Genomic DNA, 16,176 nt, shown 5'->3' on the forward strand with positions numbered 1-16,176 from the left:
TGTTAGTCTTTTATTTGTGTGGAGTGGTGGATGTTGGGGGCAGGGGGAAGAAAAGGAAAAGGGGGAGTCCTTCTGTTCATGGGGTGTTTTGGGTGGGGAAGGGGAAGTTAGAGGAGGTAAAGAGAGGGCCTGAGGGAGAGTGATTTCTGTACTGCATTGGGTAGAATCCCAAAATATCCTGGAAATGCCCAGAGCGGCAATGGCTAAAAGGACAGGTGGAGAAAGTCTTGGTCAAAAAGGATGTCTCAAAGGAGAGAGAGAAAGGAAGGAAATTGCAGAATTCGGGGCCTAGGTTCGTAGAATCATAGGCCAGAATTTCCCCTTCCTGCCCTCCACTGGAATTTTAATGGGTGAGCTGTGGAGAATGTGAAACCCCATTGACAATCAGGCAGGAATTTCCAACTTCTAAACCAGCATATTTCAGAGAATTCTGCCCATAATATCCCTACAGTGCAGAAAAAGGCCATTCAGCCCATTGAGTCTGCACCGACTCTCCCTGATGGAGTATCTTACCCAGACCCTCTCCCCCTGCCCTATCCCTGTAACCCGAAAATTTCCCTTAGCTAATCCACATAACCTACGCATCTTGGGACACTAAGGGGCAATTTAGCATGGCCAACTCACCTCTCCTGCACGTTTTTCCACTGTGGGAAGAAACCGGAGCATCCGAAGGAAACCCACGCAGACATGGGGAGAATGTGCGAACTCCACACAGACAGTCACCCCAGGCTGGAATTGAACCTGCGCCCCTGGATGGCACTAACCACTGTGCCATCCACAGGTAGCTGAAGCACAGCCACCAGTGGTGGAATGATGGAAATTGGGAATGCACAAACAAAATTCCGGATTGAAGGTGGGTAGGAATGCCAATGGCTTGTAGGGCTAGAGGAAGTATCAAAGATGAGGAGCCATGGAGAGATTTGGAAAGGAAATGCAAATTTTAAAATCGAGGTGTTACCAGGCCAGGAGCCAACGTAAGTCAGCAATTGCAGAGGTGATTCTGAGTGGGATTGGCAACAAGTTGGATACAGGGAACAGTTTTGAAGGAGTTCAAGGTTGGGAGAGGCGGCCCAGAAGGGGGAGGCAGGTGGGTCGAGGGGGGGGTTGTGGAAGATGGCATGTCCGCCAGCAGAGTCAAGTCTAAAAGTAGCAGAAGTCGGGGTGAGGGTTCCCGCAGCAGATGAGTTGAGGCAGGTTCAGAACTGGGTGAAGCCACAGAGGTGGAAATAGGCAGTCTTTCCAGTTGCACGGAGAGGTGGTCAGAGACTCACCTTGATGAGCGGGGTAGGGGGGTAAATATGTCACTGAGATGGGGAGGCAGAACTGCAACATGGAGTTTGTGGACAGTTTGGTTCAGCTTCATTGCCTGAGGAACGGGATGGAGTTTCTGTCCGGGATTGAAGACAATGAACATTTAATTGGGGGAGAGTTTTGACTTGTGCAGTACTGAATATGAAAGAAGCAGCATGAGAATCAGACAGTGCGGGGGTCCAGGGGGTGGAGAGGGATCCAGGGAGTGGAGGGGATAGCGGGGGTCCAGGGGGTGGAGGGGATCCAGGGGGTTGGCAGTGAACCAAACAGGGAATCGAGCCCGGGTCCCTGGAGCTGTGAGCCAGCGGCGCTAACCACTGTGCCAAATGCATTACAGTTTCATAATTAATTACTCAGTGTCATTGGATAAATGTCTTGCCTTTGTGGAGAGTCTGCAGAAGGATCTAGATAGGCTGGGCGAATGGGCCAGGAAATGGCAAATGGAATTTAATGTTGGCAAGTGCGAGGTGGTCCACTTTGGTAGGAATAATGGTAGGAAGGATTATTACTTACGTGGCGAAAAACTGCAGCAGGCGACGGTGCAGAGGGACCTTGGGGTCCTTGTGCATGAGTCGCAAAAACCCAGCTTGCAGGTGCAGCAGGTGGTCAGGAAGGCGAATGGGATGCTGGCCTTCATAGCGAGGGGGATTGAATATAAAAGTAGGGAGGTCTTGCTGCAGCTGTATAGGGCATTGGTGAGGCCGCAGCTGGAGTACTGTGTGCAGTTTTGGGCGCCGTACTTACGCAAGGATATTTTGGCCTTGGAGGGAGTGCAGAGGAGGTTTACTAGGCTGATGCCGGAGTTGAGGGGGTTGAGCTATGAGGAGAGGCTGAAGAAACTAGGCTTGTACTCGTTAGAGTTTAGAAGAATGAGGGGAGATCTCATTGAGACGTATAAGATGATGAATGGGATGGATAGGATAGAGGTGGAGAGACTCTTCCCGCTCAGAAAGGATAGTAGGACTAGGGGGCACAGCCTCAAGATAAAGGGGGGGTGGTTTAGAACGGAGTTGAGGAAGAATTTCTTCACTCAAAGGGTGGTGAATCTCTGGAATTCTCTGCCCGTTGAAGTGGTGGAGGCTACCTCGCTAAATATTTTTAAGACGCGGGTTGATGGGTTTTTGATAAGAGAGGGGATTAAGGGTTATGGGGAGAGGGCGGGAATGTGGAACTGAGCCATGACAGATCAGCCATGATCTTATTGAATGGCGGGGCAGGCTCGAAGGGCTAGATGGCCTACTCCTGCTCCTATTTCTTATGTTCTTATGTTCTTAATATGTTCTTTTCTCCTGTGATGTGGAGATGTCGGTGTTGGACTGGGGTGAGCACAGTAAGAAGTCTCACAGCACCAGGTTAAAGTCCAATAGGTTTATGTGGTAGCACGAGCTTTTGGAGCACTGCTCCTTCTTCACCTGGATTACCTGATGAAAGAGCAGTGCTCCGAATGCTCGTGATTACAAATAAACCTGTTGGACTTTAACCTGGTGTTGTGAGACTTCTTACTTTTCCCCTATGAGCATAGTTCTGATGTTGACACTTTGTCTGCTTTCTGCAAGCGGTTTCCTCTGCTCTATTTCACACCTTGCCTCTGTTTCCGTTCATGTCTGCTGGGTTTTAGCCCGTGTCTCTCCTCTCTGCATGTTCATGAAGGTGACTCTTTATTCTATTCTGGGATCACTCTCACATTGGCAGCGTACATAAGCTTCTTGCATCTGTGGCAACGTACGTTTCTGTGCCACTGGGGAATTAGCCGTGAGCAATAGGCAAAAAAAAAACAAAAAATGGGGCAACGATGATGTGGTCAGATACAACATGACAGCTGCCGCACCAATGTGCTAACGTTAGTATTTGAAATTTTACTCCCCAGTGCTGAAGCTGGAAACGCGCCCTCCCCATGTCTGCATGGGTTTCCTCTGGCTTCCTCCCACATCCCAAAGATGTGCGAGTGATGTTGACTGGCCGTGCTAAATTAACCCCAGTGTCCGGGGGATGAGCGGGGTAAATATCGAGGGTTATGGGAATGGGGCCTGGGTGGGATTGTGGTCGATGCAGACTCAATGGGCCGAGTGGCCTCCTTCTGCACTGTAGGGATTCTATTCTATTCTACAATTGGGAATTTGGAACACCAGCTATATTTGTTCCTCATTGAACAGATAGCAACTGTTACGCTTTTCCGAAGGATCCGGTGATTAAATATCCTGGGAGATTTTGTTCCATTTGATAGGATGGCCTTTCTCTTTTTTTCCAATTGTCATTCAGAAATAATTTGCATTTCTATAGGGCCTTTCACATCCCCGTTATTCAGACTTTTGCAGCTAATGAGGGGCAGGAGGGGGATATGGCAGCCATTTTATGCACAGCAAGCTCCCACAGCCACCTCTACACTAAATCAACAGGTTATCTATTGTGAATTATGCTGATTGAAGAATAAATATTGGTCAGGACACAGGGAGGGCTCTACCACTCTTCTTCGAAATGGCGGCAAGTGGAGCTTAACTTGACATCTCACCATAAAGTTTTGTTAACACACGAGATATCTACCAGATGCCTAGTCGAAGTCTCTTGGTAGGGAGACTTAGGAAAAAAAACACCAAAAAAAGCACCACCTAGATAGAGAAATACATTCAGGCAGAATATAAATAGCTAGTTATGAAACTCAGAGAGTGAGCTTGGCAAGTCTTGGGCTGCACTGTTGCCTCACTGTGCCAGGGTGGAGTCTGCACGTTCTCCCTGTGTCTGCGTGGGTTTCCCTCCGGGTGCTCCGGTCTCCTCTCACAGTCTGAAAGACGTGCTGGTTAGGGTGCATTGACCCGAACAGGCACCAGAGTGTGGTGATTAGGGGATTTTCACAATAACTTTGTTGCAGTGTTAATGTAAGCCTTACTTGTGACTAATAAATAAACTTTTTACTTTAGGAGCAGGAGAAGACCATTCAGCCTATCTAATCTGCCTTGCCATTTAATGTGATCATAGCTAATCTTGGGTTTCCAAACCCACATGTCACTTGCCTTCTTAATTGCTTATTTTAATTTGCTTTATTATTCTCGCATGTATTGGGATGCAGTGAAAAGTATTGTTTCTTGCGCACTATACGGGCAAAGCATACCATTCATAGAGTATATAGGGCAGAAGGAAAGGAGAAGGTGCAGGATGTAGTGTTACAGCCATAGCTAGGGTGTAGCGAAAGGTCAGCTTAATGCAAGGTAAGTCCATTCAAAAGTCTGATGGCAGCAGGGGAAGAAGCTGTTCTTGGGTGGCATGGTAGCACAGTGGTTAGCAGTTCACAGCTCCAGGGACCCGGGTTCGATTCCTGGCTTGGGCCACTGTCTGTGGGGAGTTTGCACATTCTCCTTGTGTCTGCGTGGGTTTCCTCCAGGTGCTCCAGTTTCCTCCCACAGCCCAAAGATGTGCAGGTTAGGTCAATTGGCCATGCTAAAAATTGCCCCTTAGTGTCCTTAGATATGTAGGTTAGAGGGATTAGTGGGTAAATATGTAGGCATGTGGGGTAGGGCCCGGGTGGGATTGTGGTTGGTGCAGACTCAATGCCCTCTTTCTGCACTGTAAGGTTTCAAATGATTCTATGATTCTTGAGTCAGATAATATGTGACCTCAGACTTGCATACATATTAACTTTTCGTGTTTCTTGTATAAATATATCCAAATCTGAACATCAACATTTACAAGTTTACATCTTTCACACTTAAACTACACTTTCTAGCCTGCTTCCCAGTCCCTGGGAGGCTAGCCTCTCTCTGGCTTAGATATATTCAGTGATGGCACAACCGTGACCCTCTGGCATAGAGAGTTCCAAAGTTCCGCAACTCTTTGAGAGAAGGAATTTCTCCTCGTCTCAGCCTTAAATCAGCATTTGATCCTGAGATTATGGCCAGAATTCTCCAATCTCGTTCCCTTCCAGCAAGAACGGAGAACTTTGCGCTCAGCCAAATCTCCATTGGTTGCAGCAGGACTGGAGAATCTGGCTTTTATTCTTCCAAACTGCAGAGATTAAAGACCCAGCTTCTCATCAGAGGACAGCCCTCATCCCCAGAGACCAACCTACTTCACTGTACCGTCTCAACTCATACAGTCCCTACAGTCTCGAAGGAGGTTATTCGGCCCATCGAGTCTGCACCAACTCCCTGAGAGAGCATCCCACCCAGGCTCCTCACTCCACCCTATCCCAGTAACCCCGTGTATAACTTTTGGGACTTGGCATGCTGGACGCTGGGGAGGAAGCTTCTCCCAGCCTCAGGGTAAAGGTCAGTTACGTTGGATTCCGATGAGGAGAAATTACTTCACGTGCAAAGCTTCGGAATTGTGTCACGTGGAGAGGCTTTGTACACTGAGTCAACCCAGGAGCGATATCGGTAAGTTTTGGATACTAAGGGGGTAGCTTGAGAAGGTGGAACTCGATCTTACTAAATGGTGGAGCGGGCTGGAGCATCCGAATGGCCTACTTCTCTATTCTCTTGAGTCTTTAAGAGTAGGACTTGAATCTTGAACCTTCTGACTCAGAGTCGAGAGTATTAACATTGAGTCAAAGATGAGACTTTGTGTCTCAAGATGAGTCTTATCTTCGAAGATTTTAACCCTGAGATTATCCACACTGTAAAATACTGTAAGATGATTGAATGTAACGGGCAATATGCCTCTTAAAGACAATGGTTTCCTTTCCTCAAAGCTCAGGTTTAGACCTAGAAGTTGGTTAATAAATAACCGCTATAAAGCTTTGGTAACTTCAGAATGTTCAAGCTTAAGTATCCATGTTCCTTGTTAAATGCATTCAGTGACTTGGCCACCACAGCCTTCTGTGGCAGAGAATTCCACAGCTTCACCACCCTCTGGAGTGAAGAGGTTTCACCACATTTCAGTCCTAAATGGCTACCCTGAAACCTGAGACTCTGAACCCCTTGTTCTTAAAACAAACCCCCACCACCGCCCCCAACCCCCACCCCGGCCAATCTGAAAATCACCCTGAAAAATCCAGCAGGAGTTACTCCAATTTTCACACGAATCTGGAAGAATCCCGGCCATCATTCCTGCATCCAGTCTGTCCAGCACTTTTTGATTTGATTTATTATGGTCACACGTATTAACATACTGTGAAAAGTATTGTTTCTTGTGCGCTACACAGACAAAGCATACCATTAATAGAGAAGGAAAGGAGAGAGTGCAGAATGTAGTGTTAGTCATAGCTAGGGTGTAGAGAAAGATCAACTTAATGCGAGGTAGGTCCATTCAAAAGTCTGACAGCAGCAGGGAAGGAACTGTTCTTGATTGGTACATGACCTCAGACTTTTGTATCTTTTTCCTGACGGAAGAAGGTGGAAGAGAGAATGTCCGGGGTGCGTGGGGGTCCTTAGTTATGCTGGCTGCTTTGCCGAGGCAGCGGGAAGTGTAGACAGAGTCAATGGATGGGAGGCTGGTTTGCGTGATGGATTGGGCTACATTCACGACCTTTTGTAGTTCCTTGCGGTCTTGAGCAGAGCAGGAGCCCATACCAAGCTGTGATACAACCAGAAAGAATGCTTTCTATGGTGCAACTGTAAAAGTTGGTGACAGTCATAGCTGACATGCCAAATTTCCTTAGTCTTCTGAGATTGTCAGCATTTCAAGAGATCTCCTCTCATTCTCCTCAGCTCCACTGAATTCAGGCCCAGTCAATCCAATCTCTTCTCACACAACAATCCTATCACTCCAGGAATCATCTTGGAAATCTCTACCAGATGACCTCTTCATTATCTTCATTTCAAGGAAAACCAGATGAACTTTTTCCGACCTCTCCTCATAACTGAAAGCTCTCTTTCCTGGTGAAACTCCGTCACATCCTTCCTAAAGTCTATGCATCTTCCCTGAAGTGTGGTACCAAGAATTCTTCACAATATTCCAGCTGAGACCTAATCGATGACATTTAAAGTCATGAGTATTTAGAAACCCAGGTTTTATTTATCCACCGTGGTGGCACAGTGCATGTTCCCCCTGTGTCTATATGGGGAAAACCAGTCTCAGTTGCCTCTGCATCAAAATCTGGTGGACCCACAACTTCTGAGAATTAGGGCGAGGTTTTCCAGCCTCGCTTGTCCCGAAACTGTAAAATCCCGCCTGAGGTCAACAGACCTTCCTGTGATCCGCCCTTTGCCCACTCCGATTCCTGTGGAGAACAGGGCAGTAAAATTCTGGCCTTAGTTTTCTGTATCTTTCCTCTTTAGTGAAAGAAATGACTTTGGTTTTCTACTTATAGGCAGTAGAGATACAGCACCAGAGCTGACCTGTGCTACTCCCATGAATAATGATGAATCAGGTAATAAGCAAAATCTCCTCTCTTTATTGAGTCTTAATCGAAGCAGAGGAGATAATATTCATTCGCAGTGGGGGAGTAGGAACGCCCCATTCTACCATTCCATGGTCCTCCATTCAGTGAGGTTATGACTGATCTGGATCCGTCTCGGCTCCAAGAACTTTAATGCTCTTATCTGACAAAAGTGTACTTTACGGGCACCGAATCTCAGCAATTTCTGTGCAGTGCCCCCTCGTTAACCTGACATTTCTTCCCTCGGATAGCTGACAAATCCAGACCCAATCAATGAAGAGTGCAAAATAGAATCAGGAAGCCAGACTGAAAGGGGTTGGGAGGGGGGGAGGGAGAAATGAACCAATGGACTTGCATTTATATAGCACCTTGAGGACATCCCTAAAGTATTTCGCAGCCATTGAATTCCTATTGACGTGTAGTCATTATGTGCAGCCAGTTTGCACGCTGCAACTCACTTAATCTGTTGTGAAGGTGTTGACGGAAGAATCAATTGCAGCCTGCGCGCTGGGAGAACCTGTTCCTCTTCAGATCACGCCATGGGATTCTTTACGTCCATCTGACGGCAAGTCAACCATGACAAGTCAACAACGGCTAACATTGGTCTCGGTTTAACAGCTCGCCCGATAAGTACTTTCCCATGGCGCTGTCCCTGGAGAGAAACGAAGGCTGTGCGAGTGTTAGGTTTGATGGTGCTTCTTGGATCTGTTCCTGTCGGCTGCTGCAATTGACTGCACACTTCGTTACTCCTCTTCCCACATCTGGATGAATAGCACAGAGTTCCACTTGCCTGTGAGAATTGCTTAATCTCTTTAGCGTCCACCGTTTTTGTGGGGTTCATCCTCTAGCTAACATACTCTGTGTACATTGGGTCTGTAGATTATGGAGAAGGCAGCAACTGAACCCCACCCTGAAATACCTGGTCTCCAGGAGTCCTTTAATGGAATTTTATCCGGCACTGTGGGCGGCATGGTGGTTAGCACTGCTGTCTCACAACACCAGGAACCCAGGTTCGATTCCCAGCTTGGATCACTGTCTGTATGGAGTTTGCACGTTCTCCCTGTGTCTGCATGGGTTTCCTTTGAGTGCTCTAGTTTCCTCCCACAGTCTGAAAGACATGCTGGTTAGGGTGCATTGGCCATGTTAAATTCTCCCTCAGTGTACCCGAACAGGCGCTGGAGTGTGGCGACTAGGAGATTTTTACAGCAACTTCACCGCACTGTTAAAGTAAGTCTACTTGTGACACTAATAAATAAATTTAAACTTAACAATCCCACCCCGGCCCTATCCCCATGACCACATGTATCTATCTTGCTAATCCCTCTGACACTAAGGGACAATTTAGCAGCCAACCTGCACATCTTTGAACTGTGGGAAGAAACCGGAGCACCCAGAGGAAACCCACACAGACACGGGGAGAATGTGCAAATTCCACACAGACAGTGACCCGAGGCTGGAATTGAACCCAGTTCCCTGGCGCTGTGAGGCAGCAGTGCTAAACACTGTGTCATTCCCTCCAACAATTACTTTCATTTATCTTGCGGCTTTAATATGATAAAACATTTCAAAGCACTTCACAGGAGAGACATCAAACAAAATACTACACATTGACTATGAAAGGCATTGTCAAGCAGTGAGACATTGGTATCATTATACCGCAATTCCTCAAAGGATGCCAAAAGAAACTGATTTACCATAGAATCCCTACAATGCAGAAGGAGGCCATTCAGCCCATCGAGCCTGCACTGATTCTCTGAAAGAACACCTTATTCAGGGCTAACTACCTGTCTATCCTCCTACTCCTGCACATTCACCATGGCTCATCACCTAATCTTTAGATACTAAGGGTCAATTTAGACATGGCCAGTCCACCTTCACCTGCACATCTTTGGACTGTGGGAAGAAACTGGAGCACCTGGAGGAAATCCACGCAGACATGGGGAGAATGTGCAGACTCCACACAGACAATGACCTGAGGCCAGAATCGACCTGGGTCCCTGGCGCCATGAGGCAGCAGTGCCAACCACTGTGCTACCCTGTAATGGCCTCAGTAATGCTCTTAAAACCCACACTTCATATTCTGACCGGCTGGTTTGAATAGCAGAACATGGCAAAGTCTAACCTCACAGGGATGTGACAGCAAAAGGGGAAAGTGTCACAAAGTCATCATTGAAGTTTGTAGGGAGGGTTACCTCCAACTGTTGTGAATTTGGGTAGAGTAGTTATAGATTGGGAGAAAGTTAGAATTTGGTGTTTGTGGTGCCATTCAAAGGTGGTGCTTTTTCTGTGCTTAGAGATCTAAAATGCTAGTACACAGAGAACCCAAACTGAAACATTTGTATCAAAAGGCCAAGCAGCAGTTTTTAACCAAGACAACAGGCTTTTGAATTTAACCAATCAATTTGAATCGGGCACTTAGATACCAAGAACTTATTAAATTTGAATCTGATGATTTTGATGACCTAAGACCAATCCTGTTGTGGGAAATATTGATATGTCATCATGAGTATAAAAGAAAGGAGGCAGTGGGATAAACTGGGGAGATCAACTGCCATCTGCCAGATGGCTGTCAGCTCTCAAGGGAGAGAGAATCACTGGCTCTCATTGCTTCATCTATGACTTAAGAGTAAGTGCCATCTGGATAGCAAAGGTATCAAAGAAGAAAGAAGTTCCAGACAGAAGAATCAACAGAGAAGATCCAGAATATTCCAGAAGAGACAAAATCTGGTTGTAATTGCATTTATTTTAACAGCATTCTGCTAGAATCTTGTTTTATTTGGGAATAGTTGATAGTTTGGTTAATTTGTTCACTGTTAGGTAATTAAATTGTTATGTTTTGATTTTTGAGTAAGTGTCAGGGAGTTATTTTGTATCAAAGCAAAGACTTCATGCGGAGGCAGGTGACAGGAGGCAAGTTCTGTCCTTGGTGCCACACACCTTTAAGGGTCTCTGCAATAGTGGGGTGCCTGCTGCATTTGCCTGACTGGTAATAAAGTTAAAGTTAAGTTTATTCATTAGTCATAAGTAAGGCTTACATTAACACTGCAATGAAGTTACTGTGAAATTCACCTAGTCGTCGCACTCTGGCGCCTGTTCAGGTCAATGCACCCTAGCCAGCCCATCTTTCACACCATGGGAGGAAACCGGAGCACCCAGAGGAAACCCACGGGGTGAATGTGCAGGCTCCACACAGACAGTGACCCAAGCCGGGAATCAAACCCGGGTCCCTGGCGCGGTGAGGCAGCAGTGCTAACCACTGTGGTCGTAGCGGGATCGCTAGATTGAAAACGCAGCAAGGAGCACTGCTGACGGTCGGAGTGTGACCCCCCAGGACTGAGCAAGTGTTAGCAAACTAGGTGAGTCAAAGGGAAAGCCTGCCCTCGCAGTGGGAGTTTGATACTGTATTATTTTATATAAATTGTCAATCCTCCAATTCTACACTTAAATGTCCTAATTGTCAGGATGTCATTTTTGTTTTTCAATATTGGAGATTAGTTAGGTAAGAGGATTATAGCATGTAATTCTGGACATTTACCATAATACCATACTAAGGATGCTATTACTGTCATATGTTATTGGGTGACTCAGATTAGAATATCCCTTAGCGTTGCCCATAGTGCTGGCTGCTACTCAACTGAACATGTTCAGATATGATACACTCTTGGCAAGATTCTGTTTACATTGTACACAGTTGTTGCCTTGGTGCGACCAGCACATGGAAAGTAGAGGCAGTACTTTCTTCACCTGTGATTTCAGTGATACGTCCTCTCATCTTTGCCCAGTGCCTGCATGTTCACAGTCGAACCAATCCACTCCCTATGGCCTCCTTGCAGAATCGAAGTGGGTCGCTGTTTTCTTCGTAAAATTGGTTGCTGGGACAACAGTATGAGCTTTTTGAAGCCTAATAGGGGTGGGATTTTCCTGCCTCGCTCGCCCCGATCCCGGAAAATCCTGCCCAAGGTCAACAGAACTTTCCATGGTCCGCCCCGCACCCTCTCCGATTCCTGTGGTATCACTCTATCAGCAATAGTTATGCGGCTGGTTAGGTCTACTTGGGTCTGAACCTCACCAAGGGCACAATGCATAAACTAGACTGTTCCTCAATATTGATTTGATTTGATTTATTATTGTCATTTGTTTTGGGATACTGTGAAAAGTATTGTTTCTTGCACACTATGCAAAGCATACCGTTCATAGAGAAGGAAACGAGAGAGTGCAGAATGTAGCGTTACAGTCATAGCTAGGGTGTAGAGAAAGATTAACCTGATGCGAGGTAGGTCCATTCAAAAGTCTGATGGCAGCAGGGGAAAAGTCGTTTGGTACGTGACCTCAGACTTTTGTGTCTTTTTTCCAACAGAAGAAGATGGAAGAGAGAATGTCCTGGGTGCATGGGGTCCTTAATTATGTTGGCTGCTTTGCCGAGGCAGCGGGACATATAGACAGAGTCAATGAATGGGAGGCTGGTTTGTGTGATGGATTGGGCTACATTCACGACCTTTTGTAGCTCCTTGCGGTCTTGGGCAGCGCAAGAGCCATACCAAGCTGTGAATCAACCAGAAAGAATGCTTTCTATGGTGCATCTGTAAAAGTTGGTGAGAGTTGTAGCTGACATGCCAAATTTCCTTAGTCTTGTGAGAAAGTAGAGGTGTTGGTGGGCTTTCTTAACTACAGTGTCGGCATAAGCGGGCCGAGATAGGTTGTTGGTGATCTGGACACCTAATGGTCGATAGCTTCAAGTTTTTTCTATTTCACCCCCATTGATGTAGACAGGGGCGAGTTCTCACTGGTGCTTCCTGAAGTCGATGATAATCTGCTTCATTTTGTTGACATTGAGGGAGAGGTGATTGTTGCCGTACCAGTTCACCAGATTCTCTGTCTGATTCCTGCACTCTGTCCCATCATTGTTTGAGATCTGACCCACCCCGGTGGTGTCGTCAGCAAACTTGAAAATTGAATTGTGCGTAGAGTACATAAGGGAGAAGGAAAGGAGAGGGTGCAGAATATAGTGTTGCTGTCATAGCCAAGATGCTGAGAAAGATCAGAGCAATATGTGGTAGGACCATTTAAAAGTCTGGCAGCAGGGAAGAAGCTGTCCTTGAGTCTTTTGTCACGGGTTATGGGGATAGAACATGGTTGGGATTGCAGTTGGTGCAGATTTGATGGGCCGAGTGGCCTCCTTCTGCATTGCATCAGGTTGGTTGGTATGTGACCTCAGACTTTTGTACCTTTTTCCCGATGGAAGAAGGTGGAAGAGAGAATGTCTGGGATGCATGGGATATTGAAGGCACTTCCATTCAATGAGCAAAGCCTTGCTTCCATGTTCCGAGAGTGCTGTTGGGTTTGAAGGATCCACCTTTTGATTAGCCGATTTGAAGATTCTCCTTATTTCAGCTCAGAGGGCCGATATCCCCCTCCTTAGATCAATTGCATGTTGTTTGGGGAGACAGAAAGACTGTAGTGGTTCCTTGTCCAACAACAGGGACTGTACTTCTTTGTGACGTTGGACTAACCTTCTGTTGTTTAGTTTGCAAAGTAGTCACTGTTTGCCGAATGGTGTGTTTATACATTAACATGTTTGCATTTCTAACAGCACCAGGATGTTTAGCTGTTGGCTTAAGAGTGGCCTGACTTCCAAAAATAAAAACAGAGAAAAGAAAACTAATTTTTGCATTTTGCGGTAGAAAATTTTCATGAGATAGCTTCCGGATTTTAAAACTGTCCAATTCACTTCTCTGCTTTTCAGACTTCCTCGTTTCGTAAATTTAAACCTCGCTGATCGAACATCTTCCGAGGCGGATCTCTCACTGAAGAAACTTCTGGAAGGTGAGAATGGTAAGTGCTGCCACCCTTTCAAGCAAGCCGAACCTTTGAGCATTTTGGTTGCTTAAGCAACGGCAGGAGTGATTTATGATTTGCTTGTATATACGTGTTAACATTAAATTTGGAGCTGGCTTGCTTTGCGTGTTAACTAGTAACCATGAGCTGAAAGTCTTCCCATTTAACTGCACGCACCCCAGTCTCCCTCTAGTGAAAGAATTTAAGTCTAGGAACAGGAATGTTTCTATGCAATTGTATAGAGCATTGTGATTTTTTTTTGATTTGATTTATTATTGTTACATGTATTAGCATACCATGAAAAGTATTGTTCCTTGCATGCTATACAGACAAAGCATACCGTTCATAGAGAAGGGAATGAGACAGTGCAGAATGTAGTGTTACAGTCATAGCTAGGGCGTACCGAAAGATCAACTTAATGCGAGGTAGGGCCATTCTAAAGTCTGACAGCAGCAGGAAAGAAGCTGTTCTTGAGTCAGTTGGTATGTAACCACAGATTTTTGTGCCCTTTACCCCTCGGAAGAAGGTGGAAGAGAGAATGTCTGCGGTGCATGGAGGTCCTTAATTATGCTGGCTGCATTGACAAGGCAGCAGGAAGTGTAGACAGAGGCAATGGATGGGAGGCTGGTTTAAGAGGAAAAGTGGGCTTTGTTCATTGTTTATGAAGAGCGGAGCTTGAGGTCGGAATGTCATTATGACATGCTCTCCTCCATGAACTACAGCACGTGTAGGGCAGGATTTTCCAGCCAAGCTCGCCTTGAAACTGGAAAATCCCACCCAAGGTCAATGGACCTTTCCATGATCCGCCGCTCGCCCACTTCGATCCCTGTGGTAAGTGGGATGGTAAACTTCGCCCCGGATTGTGAGGACATCTGCTGCCTTACAGCGCCAGAAACACGGGTTTGATTCCTGGCTTGGATCACTGTCTGCGGGGAGTCTGCACATTCTCCCCGTGTCTGCGTGGGTTTCCTCCGGGTGTTCTGGTTTCCTCCCACAGTCCAAAGATGTGCTGATTAAGCGGATTGGCCATGCTAAATTGCCCCTCAGTGTCAGAGGGACTAGCTGGGGTAAATGCATGGGGTTGTGGCGATAGGGCCTGGGTGGGATTGTGGTTGGTGCAGACTCGATAGACCGAATGGCCTCCTTCTGCCCTGTAGGATTCTATGATAAATTCCTGTTGGCAGTGCTAGTGTGGGAAACAATTACGCACTGTGACATTCCTCTATTACTCTATGGGGCTGTTGCAATATTCCTTTTCAATGGGATAATGCCACTGCTAATAAATCAGGCAGGAAAACATCCACCATTGTCCATGTGTATCCCCAACAGAAATTCCCTCCTACAGCGTAACCTTGACCACCCTGTCAAGAAGTGTTGTTTCAATATGGGAATTCTCTTGTTTGTGAAATTATTGTCATATTTGTGTGAAGAATTGAAGATGAATTAGCCTATCCTCTTGAAGCAATGCTTCCTCACTGGCTGTTGAATCCATTAGGTCCGGGTCCCGATGGACCGACTTACGTCCTGTGGGCCAGGCTCTTGCAACTTGGGCCTTCCAGCAAAAGCAGCTGAAGATAGCAAAAACAGCTTCCCTTGAACAAGTTGTTGAGGTGTAAGGTCCCCAACGGTGAGGTCGTACAAGAGTCAGAAGCACTGTTGCCCTCTGATCTGAGCAGAAGGAAGGTGTGTTTTTATAAAGTTATCGTAAAATAGGGAGAGAAAAAAGTAGGTGAACTCAGTGGAAAAACTCAGTCATATCAGAATCATAGAATCGCAGAATCCCTACAGTGCAGAAGGAGGAGGTTACCTGTCCCATCAAGCTTGCACCAACCTCAATCCCACCCAGGCCCTAACCTCCAGTTATTAACCCTATTAGTTCCCCTGACAGTAAGGAGCACTTTAGCATGGCCAATTTAGCATGGCCAATCCATCTAATCTACACATCTTTGGACTGGAGGAGGAAACTGGAGCCCCCAGGGGAAGCCCACACAGACATGGGGAGAACATACAATCTCCACACAGACAGCCACCTGAGGTTGGAATGGGACTCGGGTCCCTGGCGCTGTGAGGCAGCAGTGCTAACCACTGTGCCGCCGTACCGTTCTAATTGGGATCAATAATAATCAGAAATGGGAGGTAAAAATGTATCTGAGCTACCCGAGATGCAGCTCTACCCATAAGGGGCAAGGGCTAATAGGAGTGAACTGATTACGCAGGTTGGCACTGTGGTTAGCACTGCTGCCTCACAGCACCAGGATCTGGGTTTGATTCCCGGCTTGGGTCACTGTCTGTGTGGAGTCTGCATGTCCTCCCTATGTCTGCTCCAGGTACTCCGGTTTCCTTCGGGCGCTCCAGTTTCCTCCCACAGTCCAAAGATGTGCAGGGTTAAGATGGATTGGCCGTGCTAAATTGCCCCTTAGGGAATTAGCAATGTAAATATATTACATTACGGGGACGGGGCCTGGGTGGGATTGTGGTCAGTGCAGGCTTGATGGGCTGAATGGCTCCCTTCTGCAGTGTAGGGGTGGGATTCTAGGTTCCCACTCTGTGTTTGAGATCAAGGAGAATTATGGACAAGAGTACACAGTGAATTAGAACCTTTGCTATGGTATTGATACAAGCTTGGACTTGTAAAGCTGGAAACCTAATGTGAAAGTTGGAATTGGGGATCTCCAGCCATTCTAGTTTTATAATGTATACTAACTTATTGAGGTCATCTT

General features: G+C 46.5%; 1 protein-coding gene across 1 annotated transcript in view; it reads left to right on the forward strand.

Moving 5' to 3' along the window:
* Positions 1 to 16,176, forward strand: part of klhl17 (kelch-like family member 17) — an 82,824-nt gene that overhangs the window by 8,178 nt on the left and 58,470 nt on the right. The window contains exon 4 of the mRNA XM_080214941.1: positions 13,365 to 13,444. The gene's annotated coding sequence lies outside the window, so the exon portion shown is untranslated. The remainder of the gene's footprint in view (positions 1 to 13,364; positions 13,445 to 16,176) is intronic.

Source organism: Carcharhinus amblyrhynchos, chromosome 30, assembly GCF_965287045.1.
Source record: "Carcharhinus amblyrhynchos chromosome 30, sCarAmb.v2.hapA, whole genome shotgun sequence".
NCBI lineage: Eukaryota > Metazoa > Chordata > Chondrichthyes > Carcharhiniformes > Carcharhinidae > Carcharhinus > Carcharhinus amblyrhynchos.